Below are 14,620 nucleotides of genomic sequence, written 5' to 3' on the forward strand. Positions count from 1 at the left end.
GATAGATAGATAGATAGATAGATAGATAGATAGATAGATAGATAGATAGATAGATCTGAAATGCAATATATGATAGATAGATAGATAGATAGATAGATAGATAGATAGATAGATAGATAGATAGATAGATAGATAGATAGATAGATAGATAGATAGATAGATATTTTGTCCCTGGGGAAAATTTGGTTTCTTACAAAAGCACTTTAGATAAATAAATATATAAATAATTGTGTATATAGAGACACTTTGATCTGAACAAAAAAGAAAAATAAAAAGAAAGCAAACTTCTGCCATGACAAACAGACAAACAGATAGACAGATAAAAAGGCACTATAAAGGCACAGACAGATCACCCGATGTCAACTGCTATATATAACAGACAGGCAGGTAGAACAGTCACTGCATAGGACAGATAGACAAATAACAATGGCAGCAAATAGATAGGTGTATATTATAGGGAACAAATAGGCATGTAAGGCACTATATAATATACTGATAGACGTGCACGGCATTATATAACAAACAGACAGACAAATCGAGTGATAAATAGATACTCGAACTCAACGGGACCTGACCAAGTCCAAGCACATTGATTCCTTGGTGAAGAGGGCACAACAACATCTTTACCAACTCAGACACCTCAGAGTTTTCAGGCTGTCTGACCAGATACTAAACTATTTCTATAAATCCACCGTCAAAAGTGTTCTGACAGGAAGTGTTACTGCATGGTTTGGAAACGACACACAGCTGGACCACAAGGCTCTGGTGTGGTCATCTGAATGCATCATTGACAAAGCATTCTGTAACTTCCAGGACATCTCTACCAAGCAACGTCAGACCAGGGCAAAGATAATCATCAGAGATATCAGCCATCCCAATCCTAAAATTGGTGTCTTCTCATTGTTGTGGTCAGGGAAACACTACCACTGCCTGAAGAGCACTTCAGATAGACCGAGGAGGACCTTCTGTCCCCAGTCCATCTGCATCCTAAATGAGGGCAGTGCCAAGAGCTACATAATGACTATACTTAATTCTCAAATATTAGTTAATGATTTGTTTATTATTCACTTTTATAACATCAATATATTTTAGTCATTGTACGCATTGATATTTATGAAGCTGAGTATTTTCTCTTGGACTTAAGCAACTAAACATTTCACTACATATTGTACTGTGTATATGACTGCATGCAACAAATAAAATTTGATTTAATATATAGATAGATAGATAGATATGAAATGCACTATATAATATATAGATATAGTATATAACTTATCTCTCTCTCTCTATATATATATATATATATATATATATATATATATATATATATATATATATATATATAACAGTGTTTCCTTCTGAGGAAATATCTCCCTACATTTACTTTCACTTATGAGTTGAGTGATCTCCCTGCTGGGCAAACTGCTGGGCTTTCCCTGGCTTATCTTTGTGTCATTTTTGTTCTTAGCAACTTTGTTTATTGGTTATAGTCTGATTTTCCTTTGCCTATTTACATACTAAAAGGTACTAACCTGAAATGTGGGGACTATTCCAAGAAGTAGCTGCACAGTTTTTACTTCAGTGTTTAATAAGAAATATATACTGTATGTAAACGCTATAATAGGAAATGACAAGGTAAAAAGAAGTCCCAGCTAGTAAATCTTATGAGAAAGAAACAGTGGTGAAAGATACTAACAGAAGGATGAAAGCTAAAAAGTAATGTATGGGTTGTAGAGCTTGTATTTCATGTCATAAATATACGGTACATGAAATAAATTAATGAATGCACACACGATACAAAAACTCTTAACACAAAAAGGGAGTAATTCATGATATGAAACAGCAGTAAAACTCAACAGCGAAGAAACTTAAGAGATAAAAAGAAAAAGAAAAAAGATTTGGCATTCACACCGAATGGAGCAGAATAAACAGTGGCACAGTGGTGGAGTTGCTACCTCACACTAAGAAGACCGGGGTTATTTCTTGGGTGCTCCCTGTATGGAGTTTGAATGTCCTGCCCGTATCCACATGTGTTTCCTTCTGGTGCCATAGGCTTCCTCCCACAGTCCAAACACAAGTTAAGAGGACAGGTGCTGCTAAGTTGGCTCCTATGTGTGTGTGTTCACCCGGCGATAGTGGTAGGGGGCATCTCAAAAAACAAACAGTACCAATCCGAGGACTAAAATTCCCATCGGGCAGCAGAGATGCACTGAGGTGAGGGCATCGTCATCACCAGCACAATAAGACTGCATGCACAGCATTTTCTTCTCAATTAATCTGGATAACAACTTCACTTTCTCGTAGGATTACAGTTTTTGTCTAAAAGTTCGTCTTTATGTCTCATCCTGGGTTAGGTCTAGCCATGTTAAATTATCAAAAGGCAGCTTTTCCCCCTCTTTATTTGTACTTTGGCTAGTTATTCTATATTGCAGTGTGGTATGGTGGTGGAGCGGTTAGCAGCCTCCTACCCTTAAACCCCCCAAACAGTTTACTGTCTATATGGTTTCTGTGTCCTCCGCATGTCCCTGTAAAAGACAACCAGGTTAGTATAATCATTAATTCTAAAGTGGCCCTGAGTGAGTGGTCCTTGTGATGATGTGGTGCCCTGTCCAGGACTGGTTCCTACTTTGCACTCAGTGATGTTGGGATAGGCTCCTGTGACCCTGAATAGGTTTAAGTACATTTAAGAATGTCTGTCTTATTATATTATATTGTAATATCACATAGTTGTGAGGAGCTGGAGCCTAACCTGGCAGCATCACAAACCAACCAGTCCTGGACAGGACACTCACCCACAAACCTGCACTGACTCATGCCAGGCTAATTAAGAGTTCTGTTACATTACAGACCCATTCATTTCCAATTTCATCTCAGGGTCATTAAACCTGTGCCCTCTCACAACAACAATGCCAGCTTACAGGTTGCCATTGGTGCCTGCCTCATCACCCTCCATATCTCTATGGGATGTAAACCAGAGCGCTCGGTAAAGGTGTAGACGGGGCTGGGAACTGAAGCCGGTCTGCTGAAACTGTATGGCAGTGTTAACCACTGCGCCACCAAACTGTCCCATATTATGTTAATCAATCAATCAATCAATCAATCAACATTTATTTTTATAGCACATATTCATACAAAAAATGTAGCTCAAAGCGCTTTACAAAATGAATAGAAAAATAGAAGACACAATAAAAAATAAACATAGGTCAACATTAATTAACATAGAATAAGAGTAAGGTCCAATGGCCAGGGTGGACAGAAAAAACAAAAAAAACTCCAAAGGCTGGAGAAAAAAATAATTAATAATAATTAATTATTAAAATAAATAATATATAAAAAATAATAAATAAATAAATAATAATTGATGACAGACCCACTTATTCCACTTCAGGCTAACAGTGGGCTCAAATCAGGAAACAAGATGGCATAGGGAGCCAGTCCAATATATAGCATAGCATAAAATACATGTTGATTATCAAACATAATGCCTGGTTATGGGGAATCGTAAAACCAGTCCTGGATGTTGCAACAGAAGCAAGGTAGCACATAGTGAAGTGCTACCACCAGCATCCTGGCTTCAAATTCTGCTCAGTTTCAGTGTCTGTATGGGGTTTGCACATTCTCCGGGTGTGTAGAGCTCCGGTTGTACACCCACATCCCCCAAGACGTCCTCATCAGACTGATAACTGATTCCGAACTGACCATCTATGGGTGTATGTCTGTGATGGATTGCTGCCACGTTTCTTGCCTTGTTTTTTGTGCTACCAGATATGCTACTCCATATGCTGCCCATATTCCTATATTGGACTAAGTTGGTTTGAAAATATTTTTTACCTCACTTCTGCCACGGGTGACATGTTGCTGCATTAAAGAGACCAAGATTCAGGATCTGGGTCCTTCCTGCGTGGAGTTGGCATGTTCTCCCCGTGTCTCTACTTTCTCTGGGTACTACGGTATCTTCCCAGAGTCCAAAGACATGCAGGTTAGGTGGATTGCTGACACTAAATTGGCCCCCGATATGTATGTATGTGTGTGTGCACCTTGTGATGGACTGGCGCTGTCCAGTTGTTGTTCCTGCCTTGTGCCCAGTGCTTGCTGGGATATGCCACAGGCCCCCATGACCCTGCTCAGGATTTATTGGTATGGTATGGTATCTCTGCAGCTTGATAGGAATAAGTAAGTGCATAAAATGAATATATGGATAGATGTCAAGTGGCAGGGAGAGTCAAACCACCATATTGGACAGGCTTTTAATGTGAATTATCTGTCTGAGTTTACGCCGTCTTCAAAGCACTGGGTACCTGAGTTCAGCCGTCATCAGTGACATACTGTAACTGACAGAGTGAAAAGCAGGAGGTGACGTTCACAGTTAGACAGATAAGCAGGAGTGACAGACAGAACCTTCACTCTCCACAACAGATGCAAAGCCCATGATGACCGGCGCCGGTGGGACACACACAGTACAGCGGGAGGCTCTGGGTAAACAACCGCCATCTGATGACAAAAGCCGGAGAGAGGGACACAGAGGCCCGGCGCCCATGTGCTCACTAATGGAGTCGACCTTCATGAAGCATCTTGTAACATCACGGGCATCTTTGTGCTCGCTACTCTTAGCTCAAGCAGATGTGCTCAATGAAACAGTAAGTACAGAGCAAAGAGCATGGCAGGGGGGAGAGCAGCGGGCTCATCAGTGCCAACCGCAGAGTGCCCCGGAGTCACGCAAACCTGACCAGGCCTCTGTGACTTCCAGAAATACAGATACTGATCACTAAATGATAAAACATGCACACATAATCCTGAACAAAAACAAAAAATCCAGAAATAAGTTTGCATAAGATAAACATGTAAATGTAGCAGGAAAAAAAAAACAGCAGACGCCAGACATTTGAATAACCCATCACTTTAACTTTATCTTCAGTGTATTCTGCAATGCCATGTGAGGGGAACAACTTTACAATAAAGAATAAAGTGATGCCAGCATGCCAACAGACGATACAGAAAATAATCTTCAGCACGCTTTTCAAAGCACTTGAACTAAAATAAATAAACTGCAGAAGGACCAAATCCAACGCTTCTGTTCTCAGTTAAAGGCACCCCTACTCGTGCATTCAAACCTGATGAAGGATCTGCAGAACAGCCGGCCCTGTCTATATAGCGTCTTATTTGTACTACTGTAAAGGGTACTCTATAAAACTGAACCGCTCATTCCCCACTTTAATTCAATTCAGTTCATTCTCATGAAGCACCTCTGTCAATGGCCGGGCGCAGAGCGCTGCACAGATTTTGAGGGAAAGCAAAATGCAAAGCACCTCCTGACACAGCCTGACATACGCTGTACAAGCTCATCTACAGAGACAGAGAAGAGAGAGTTTAAAAAAAAAAATCTAAAGACGCAAAGTCTGCCTGCTTTAACATAGTAGTATCGGTAACTTAGGTACACTCTCAGCAGTGTATATACTATATATATATATATATATATATCTATATACAAGGAGAAAAAAGGGGAAGATGATTATATACAGTGAAAAATGAAAAGACAGGAAAGAGACAAACTGTGTCAGCTGGTTACCTTCATCAACTGTGAATCTTTGTATCTATAAAGACACACACTTGGGGAAAGCATGTCTAGATATGATACACAGATAGATAGATAGATAGATAGATAGATAGATAGATAGATAGATAGATAGATAGATAGATAGATAGATAGATTATATATAATAAAATAGACTGCACTAGATCTTAGACAGTTGGTTAAGACAATGTGTGATAGAGAGATAAAATGCTCTAGCTTTACTTATTATTATATGCACATCTATACTGTATATATATACATAAACACAAACACAAAACATAAAAGTAGTATATTATACATACTGTATATAAATACATGGTACATGCAAAAATGCATTTGTGCTTACTGTATGTACGTACTGTATATCATGTGTCATATGGAGCACATAATTGTAGGGAAAGCACATACAGGATTAAAAGGAACATAATCACTGCAAATTCCCTACAAAAGTTCAGTATTTCAGCATTTTAAATTGTGTACTTAAAAAAAAAGCATAAAGTTATTTTTTCTTCCATGTAGAACATTATTTACAGTACATTTTACTGTATATATAGTATTATGTATGCATTTATAGTAGCCTTTACTTGCTAATGTCTCACAATGACTGTGACTGCTCTTTTTATCATTAGCCATGTCAAATGTTTTCTTTCTTTTTAGTCATTCTGGTATATATTTGTTGTTTGTCATAAAACAATAATATTTATTTATTGATTGATTAATTGAAAAAGTCCAATTTCCCTCCAGGGACAAATAAAATCTATCTATTTTAAAGTACCTTTCTGTCTTTCTACAGTCTCTGTCTATTTAATCTGATGTCTTTACTTATATGCTGCATGCATCATCTCAAATGTATTTATTTTTTATACACTGTATAGAATCACAAAATATTAGATAAATTAAACTGTGAAATAAAGTATTTATAACACCTTTCATGTTGAGGCCAGTTAAATAGAGAAATATACAGTATTTCAAAATTAAAGTGACTTTATGCTGTATTCCTCACCAGTTACAGTACAGTATATAATAACTTTACATAACTTTTCTCATTTAATATTCCTAAATATTTTCTAAATATAATTCCTAAAAATCTCTTCTCAGCAGTTATACTGATTATATAAACTAAAACTGAAAAATATTCCACAATTTTGATTTGAGTACTTTTTGCCATGATCATTTCTGCAAAGCACGTGGCTTGGTATAACAGTTTTAAAGTTCAATTCTGTGCTATTTTCTACAATTTTGCTTTTGACTGCTCAAATGTGACAATGACTGGTCCAGTATATACACATAAATGTGTAGTGAGTGTTTGTGTATTATACATATGCACATGCATACATAGATACACACACAAATAGATAGATAGATAGATAGATAGATAGATAGATAGTGTGTCTAATTTGTATTTCTTATTATCTAGTAACTCCTTACATAATAAAACACGCTTGTGCATTACCCTGGAACAGCTTTTGCACCAGTAGATAATCCTAAAGAAGGTCTTACAATACTGTCCACTCAAAATATCTGCCTATTCTAAGACATAAATTAAAACTGAGAGAAAATTAAGAATGTCAGCATTTAAACTAATACACTGACATTTTTAATTTGTCACCAATCTCTAAAACAGAATTATAAAATACAGAATTGGACCTGGGCATTGCATATGCTTCTCACACATTTACTCTACAATTTTGTGCAGTTAGTAAAATAAAATTCATGTCAAAAAGTGAAAAAGAATAAAAGGTAATAATATTTAAACAAGTCGTGCAATAATGTAATGCAATGACAGTGTATCTTTGTATTTGCAAAAACAGAATGGAATTAAGGTGCCACTGTAAATAAGGATCCAGAGTCATTTTAAATTGTCAGATTTATAGGTAATTAATCTTTATTAATTTAAGTTCTAAAAGTTCTGTTAAAAATGCATTATAATTGTAAAAATTAATAGAGTTTTTCTTGATGATCTGCATAGATTCAAAACTAATGTAAGCTTAGTGAGATCTTAATTATTAAAACTAACATGCAGTGCACATTACAAACGCTAGCCTTTTAAATAACGCTGTGCTCAAAATATATTCACAGTTAAAACGAAGAAGGAGAAACAATAATATCACTTGGAGAAAACGATGGCCTGCGCTACAGGAGAAGGGAAGTTGGTGAACCTCAGCAGCAGAGCGGCTTCAGGACACCAGATGGTGGACATCCACTTTGCTTTTAATAATTTCATCTGATGTATCGAAAAACAGAGATGAGTCCTGAGGACTGGAGAGGGTGAAGGAGACAAGCAGCATGGAGAGCAAAACTAATACAAGGCAATGGCACTCGTGCTATACACACTGACCTTTTAATTGACGTGAGTAAACTTTATATTATCTACCGACAGAAGGACACTATACAGTATTTTAGGTGTGGACAGATGTGAAAGGGACTAAATAGGAGACAAATAGCACGATACAGAGTAGACACGGAGATGGAAAAATCACTGTATAGGACAGATAGACAAATTATAATGGTAGCAAATAGATAGGTGTGTATTAAAGTCAATAGATTGATATGTAAGGCACTATATAATAGATAGATAGATAGATAGATAGATAGATAGATAGATAGATAGATAGATAGATAGATAGATAGATAGATAGATAGATAGATAGATAGATAGATAGATAGAGTATAAAAGATGTTATAAAGAAGTACTGTCCCTGTGCCATTGTATGTATAATAGCCGCCCAGGGTGAACAGGAGCATAATGGAGGCTTTAGCGCGCAATGGTCAACTAAACTGGTGACCAGCAATGGTCCAACACCAGGTGTCAGGAGATGATGGACAGCATTAGCCACGATGGCCTCTAACTCTGCCTTCTTCCTCTTTTCTTGCCCTGTTTCTAGGGAGTCCAGAGCCAGTCCTGTAAAGCAGCAGACCACTCGGGCGTCCCCTCAATCATGCTGGTGCTGCTCCCTCAGCAGACTTCACCACAGAACACTGGACAGCACTGAATAGAAGGTCTTTACTGACCCCCCCTCCCCACCAAGTATTTAAAAGTTCTGCACTATATGATAGATAAATAGATAGGCCGACAGATGTGAAAGACACTATATAAATAACATGTGGGGTATTATAAAAAATAAATAAATAAATGGCACCATATCACCAGGTCGTAGATAATTGGGTAAGGCAATGTATGATAATTAGACAGATATAATGCTCTAGTTTTACTTACATTTGTGTGCATACATATACTGTATATATAAATCACACCGAATATAAACAGTGCATTATATATACAGTATATAAATATATAGTGCTTGAATATATATATTTGTGTGTATGTATATACTTGTGCATATAAACATAATGATATACATACTGTATATGCAGGCAGCACTTGCGTCACAACAAAACCAATGTATATACATACTGCTTTAAGCAGATATATTTTATGCTATATCTATCAAAAACATTTACATTGCTTGTATTTCCATACATACTGGTGCTAGACTAGCGAGTATAGCGATTAGATTTTTAATCCAGCAGCTCCAAACTTCTCCTCGCACGTCGACAGTTTCTCATTTCAGACTCACCTATTAGTGGTCATTTTAAATGATTCAACTTGAAGCAGCACATTTTAAAGGCAACAAGAGGAACATTAATGCGTAAATTAAACTGCAGTTAAAACAAACACATTATAATAAAACCACCAATTCTGAATGTGTGAAACCCTGATGTCTTAAAAAATAATTATATGTGATTTTTAAGACAAAAGTAATGCACTGCACTTTCCAGCTTATATCCTACCATCACTGTGGGTTTTTTTTTTCATTTTAGTCCAAGAAAGAAAGAAAGAAAGAAAGAAAGAAAGAAAGAAAGATGACTTTCCTTGAATGATCTGTTTAACCAAAGCCAGAGGAGGGGGGAAAAAACGAAGTCATTAATTACTTATGTGAGCTATTGCTTCAGAAAGACAATAAAACCTGCCTGGTCGCCATGGATATGACATATTTGCTCTGAAAACAACACAATAATTAGCAGAGGGGAAAGATCCAAAGAGAATATGTAAACTCCAGTTTAAAGCGCCAGCATTCCTTTTGGTGTTGTTATTGTACATAATAAGAATATTGCTAAATTACGCAAAACATACAACGAGCCTTTCTCTCAAATTTGGAGCAAAAAGATGAGCAGTGAGTAAACACTAAAAATGTAAGCTGTAAGACAGCGAGCGATACAGCACCCATGAACATCTTTAATGATATCCACTTATTATTCTTGTACTCCTGAATGGCAAATAAGAAATAACAGCGTCCTCACCTCTGACTACTTTTTTTCCTCCTCATAAATATACTTTAGATTGAGGACACAAGGTGAGTTTGGAATTAAATGGCCAGCCATAAAGGTTTACCTTCTGTCTTCTCCCTCATTTCACCATTACCTTCAGTCTTCCTGATGTTTTATGATGTTCTTTTAATTGTTCCTGATACCAAATGTGAATTTTGGGCACCTGGGATGAGGACTTTTAGTGATCAAATGCAGATTTAAATAAGCAGGTAAATTCATAAGAGGCTCATTCCGACAAAATGCCATTATAATATTAAACATAATAAAAAGTGTTTTCCACATCACAGCAAAATGAACTGACCCAATGTGCATTTGAATGTATCTTTATGTATCAATTTATTTTACAACAAGAAGAAAAATTAACCTCTCATAATCTTTAGATGTTATAAGCCTAGTAAGCTTGCAAATAAAAATAAAAATGTAAAACACAATCCAGCAAAATGTGCCATTTATTTAGTCAGCTGTGCTAATGACTTTTTTTTTTGTGTAAAAAGGACCGAAAAGTCAGTTTATGAAACATCAGTATGTAAAGTTTCAGTTGTACGTGTACCTCTACAGAAATCTCATTAATTATGCCAGAGGACTTTTAATCAAACACTAATTACAGCCAAACCAAAGGGACAAGGAGAACGTGAGAAACTGCTGAGAGAGAGAGAGAATGGCAGACAGACAGACAGACAGACAGACAGATAGATAGATAGATAGATAGATAGATAGATAGATAGATAGATAGATAGATAGAATTAAAAATACTATATAACAAAATAAAAAATAAAAAGATGAAAGGCACTATATTATTAATTAGGTAAACATTACATAATAGGCAAATAAAGAAGACAGATAGATAGATAGATAGATAGATAGATAGATAGATAGATAGATAGATATTACACTGTATACTTAACGCATAGATAAGTCAGGTACTAATTAATTGCAAGAGAAAATAAATGAAATGATCCGAAAAATACACTTAAAGCACCGCATATAAAAATGCAATGAACTGACAAAAAAAAACTTCTAGACCCCAAATTAACCAAACATAAATTTTAAAATCCACAGAAAAACAACATGTCAAAACGAATTAAATGAACTCAAGTAACCAAAAATACAGGCTGCAAAAGAAGCAGTCCAAGAAAAATCCCGAAATATGGGCGAGCAGGTTAGCGCGAGGCGGACGGCTGGCAGCCAGGCAGTCGGGTGCGCCCTAGCCGGCCGGGCCGCCGCGGTCGCCCGCTTTGGTAATAAAACGGCACCGCGAGCCTCGCTGATTAAAGACGTGAACTTGACAGAAAAGGTCATTGTCCCTTTAAACGTTTTCGTGCATATGGAGTTTGCATTTCTGAAAAGAGATCCGTTTAACGTCTCCATAGAAACCAGAAACAGATTAACATCCACAGAATAAATAACTCTAATAAATTAAACAGAAGGAAAACGATCTCAGGAAATTTGATTACTTAAGTTCAACAATAAGCAGCCGCCGAGCCCCGCGTTCTCTGCGCCTAAGTAAACTTTTTTTTATTTGTGCTGCCGTTTCTGCAAACGAAAGCAACAACAGCAAGAAGAGGAAGAAGATCACAACTGAAGACGACACGGGCAGAGCCACGCGCAGATCTCGCCGGCCGGCTGCCGATTGCTCCCCGGAGCGCCCCGGTCGGAAAATCAGCTTGTCCTTCTGTCGACTCTTCATTTTTTAAGGGATTCGAGCCCGCGGGCGATTCACGTTAACCCGGCGGCCAGTTCCCATGATCTTAAGGGTCTTATTCAAAGGGGGTCGGGCCGCGCCGCTGTCCCGTGAAGTCTGGCGTTTGGCCCACGTCCGCTCCTCGACTTTCTACACAGTTGCTCGTGTACTGTACTGCACTGTACGCATGTCCTTTAAGGAAGGAAAATTCTAGGATGTACATAAAAGTTCTTTCCAGTCTCCTAGTCACATTTATGTCATAATGTCAAACGGTCACAGATGTCCCATTCGTACAAGTTCATATAACACGCGTGCTTGCCAAAATCAAAATGTTTTACACGGAAGCAAAAGCAGCGCACAAAGTATACAGAGATATTTGGAGTCATAAACCTACTTATGTTTAAATATATACACGTTATACAGTCACACATATTTCGCACAGCTAGAATTAAAAATTAGGACACTGACGCGAATATCTGCAAATGCATATAAATATGAATAAACAAATTACTGTGTATACAAAAATTCACTCCTACCAGAAAAGTGAAACGTATACCTACAGACACAACGACTGGCACATCATTTTTTTGTCTATAGATCTAAGCAGACATTCACCGTCCATAAGTGTGCAATTAGTTCTAATTAACACAAATAGTAAAACATAACTTTAAATGTGTTAATGTGCAAATGTTTTATTAATGTGTGCATGCACATCCAAGATGGAAATGAACACAAAAAAAGTAAATACTTAAACTCCGAGTTGGTATTAAAAAAACAGAAGCAAATTAATATGTTAGAGGGCAAACGCTTCCTTTACATTTGCACACGCGATTCCAAACGTACACGGCCTGTAAAAGTCCACGTGTGCGTATATGAGACACGATGTGACACGCGCGACTGCTAAGAGGCTCCGCGGCTCGGGAACAACTGAGCGAACACTTTTCAGAAGACCCCAAACACACACACACACACCCAAAAAACACAAACTCGTGTCCCTTATTCGGCTTCATCCCATCATATCCCCACACTAGACCTCCTAAAAAAGTATATTTGGGGCTTGGGGACAGAATAGTGGTGGTGCTGCGGCTGCTGGCAGTGGTGACAGAAATCCCTCAAGTGCCCGAGACACCTGTTCTGTCCCCAGGGCTCGACATCATTTTAAAATAATTACAAAAAACAGTGTATGTGCTTTCGAGCCCCACTTTACTCATGAGATATTGTGCACGGGAAAGGAAAAACAAGCCCTGCCCGCATATGCAAAGGAGATGTTGGTCAAACATACAGTGGATCTAAATTTGCGTTAATAACATTTCCATAAGGACGATACCTGCCCGAGGAAGAGATGGGCTTCTTGCAATTTGTAGTAGGAGGGCACACTACAGCCTGGCACGCGCAGCCATACGCGCATACAGTACAGTGTACGAAGGTGCTGCAAGTATCCAGTTTTAAGATTTTCCGTAAACAATCTGACGCAGATTCGAAATCACTGAAATAACCTTGTCGTGCTGGGCAGGTGAGAGCAGCGCGCAGGGGCAGTTGCTGGGACGTCTGGTGTCAGTTCGTATTAAAGCGGGTGCCAGTTCGGGCTCGGGCCGGACACACCACTTTCCCATCACACGTCAAAAAAAGTTCCGGCAAAAGTGTGGGCGAGCCGCTCCCTGGCAGCCTGCCCGCCTTCCTCAGTTGGCAGCCCACCGTGAGCTTCCCGGGGCACCTGCCTATCTGGCTGACCCCCTCCTCCTTGTCACCTCCTTCCCCTCCCTCCTCTTCCCTCCCAAGTTTTTGAGGGCAGCGGCCGCAGGTCCGCAGACGGGCAGCGCACTTCCCCATTGATCCCGGGGCACGGCGCACCTTCGCAAGGTGATCGATCCGCTCGCTCCGTGCCATCGCCCATTTGCAGTCGAGGTGCTCACCGGAGTGCGGCTCGCGGGGCTGCGGGGATCTTGTTGCTCTGGAGCGCAGAGGACGCAACAATCACACAAACAAATAAACACAAGAAACACAACTCTTACCTGCACTTGGGCTGCTTTCAGACACTTTCCAAGTGCGCGAAAACGTGCGCTCAGGACGGTCCTTATGGGAGCATGCGTGATCAAAGTTGCCCGATTTTTTTTTTCCTCTCTTTCTTGTTTTATTATTGAATTTTCCTATTTCTAACACGAGGAGAGCTGCCAACAACACCCGATAGGGATAACATTTAAAAGTGGAGCCGGAGCGCCTAATTGAATTCTTTTTTCCTTATTCAGACCGCGGCCGCTCAATCTAAAACATGGCGTGGAGCTCACCTGGGATGCGGACTGGCGAGCCGGCTTTATACTCGGCGCGTGCACGAGAAAGGTAGCACATCGTGACGAAAAACGCGACTGATGATTGTAAGTCGATTTCTTTAATTTTGGTTTGGTCCAGTCCATCAGTTAGTATTTTAATTGCACTGCAGGGTCTTCCATGAGCAGCGAAAGATACTAGGCGAGGATTTGACCTGCATGGGATGGCATTTATTTATTATATTAACCCAACGTATGTCAAATATCTAAGCAAAAAATACAAATCACAAAGGATTTTATAGAATCAATACTCAAACTTCTTTGCCACCCAATAAATCAGTGAGATCTTCAATTGTTCATCTTGTGCTTTACATTTCAGTCAGCAGACCCCAATGCTTTATCTTATATATAGTGCATTCTGAAAGACCCCTTCACTTTTTCATACTTTGTTATGTTGCAGCCTTGTGCTAAAATCATTTAAATTAATTTCACCCCTCACTGAGCAACTCTCAGCACTCAGTGAAAACAGGACTTTTATTATAAATAAGAAACTGAACACTTGCATTGACAAAAGTATTCAGACCCCTTGATCAGGACTTTGTTGAAGAACCTTTGGCAGCAATTACAGCCTGGAGTCTTCTTGGGTTTGATGCAGTAGTGTCATTAATGTGGGGGCTTCCTGAACTTTAGCCCCTGATCTTAGGCTTGAAGCCCACGATCTTCAACAGTCCTCCCCTCATCTGTTCAATGCACTTACAGTATGACTGTAGCCCC

The 14,620-nt window shown here is 38.8% G+C and overlaps 1 protein-coding gene across 2 annotated transcripts in view; it reads right to left on the reverse strand.

Moving 5' to 3' along the window:
- Positions 1 to 13,818, reverse strand: part of casz1 (castor zinc finger 1) — a 600,579-nt gene extending 586,761 nt beyond the window's left edge. The window contains exon 1 of one of the 2 annotated variants that reach the window (XM_039755610.1): positions 13,595 to 13,818. The gene's annotated coding sequence lies outside the window, so the exon portion shown is untranslated. Of the gene's footprint in view, positions 1 to 12,909; positions 13,050 to 13,594 lie in introns of those variants that run through there. The other variant, XM_039755612.1, reaches the window with a different exon arrangement.
- Between the last annotated feature and the right edge of the window lie 802 nt (positions 13,819 to 14,620).

Source organism: Polypterus senegalus, chromosome 6, assembly GCF_016835505.1.
Source record: "Polypterus senegalus isolate Bchr_013 chromosome 6, ASM1683550v1, whole genome shotgun sequence".
In the NCBI taxonomy this organism is placed as follows: Eukaryota; Metazoa; Chordata; class Cladistia; order Polypteriformes; family Polypteridae; genus Polypterus; species Polypterus senegalus.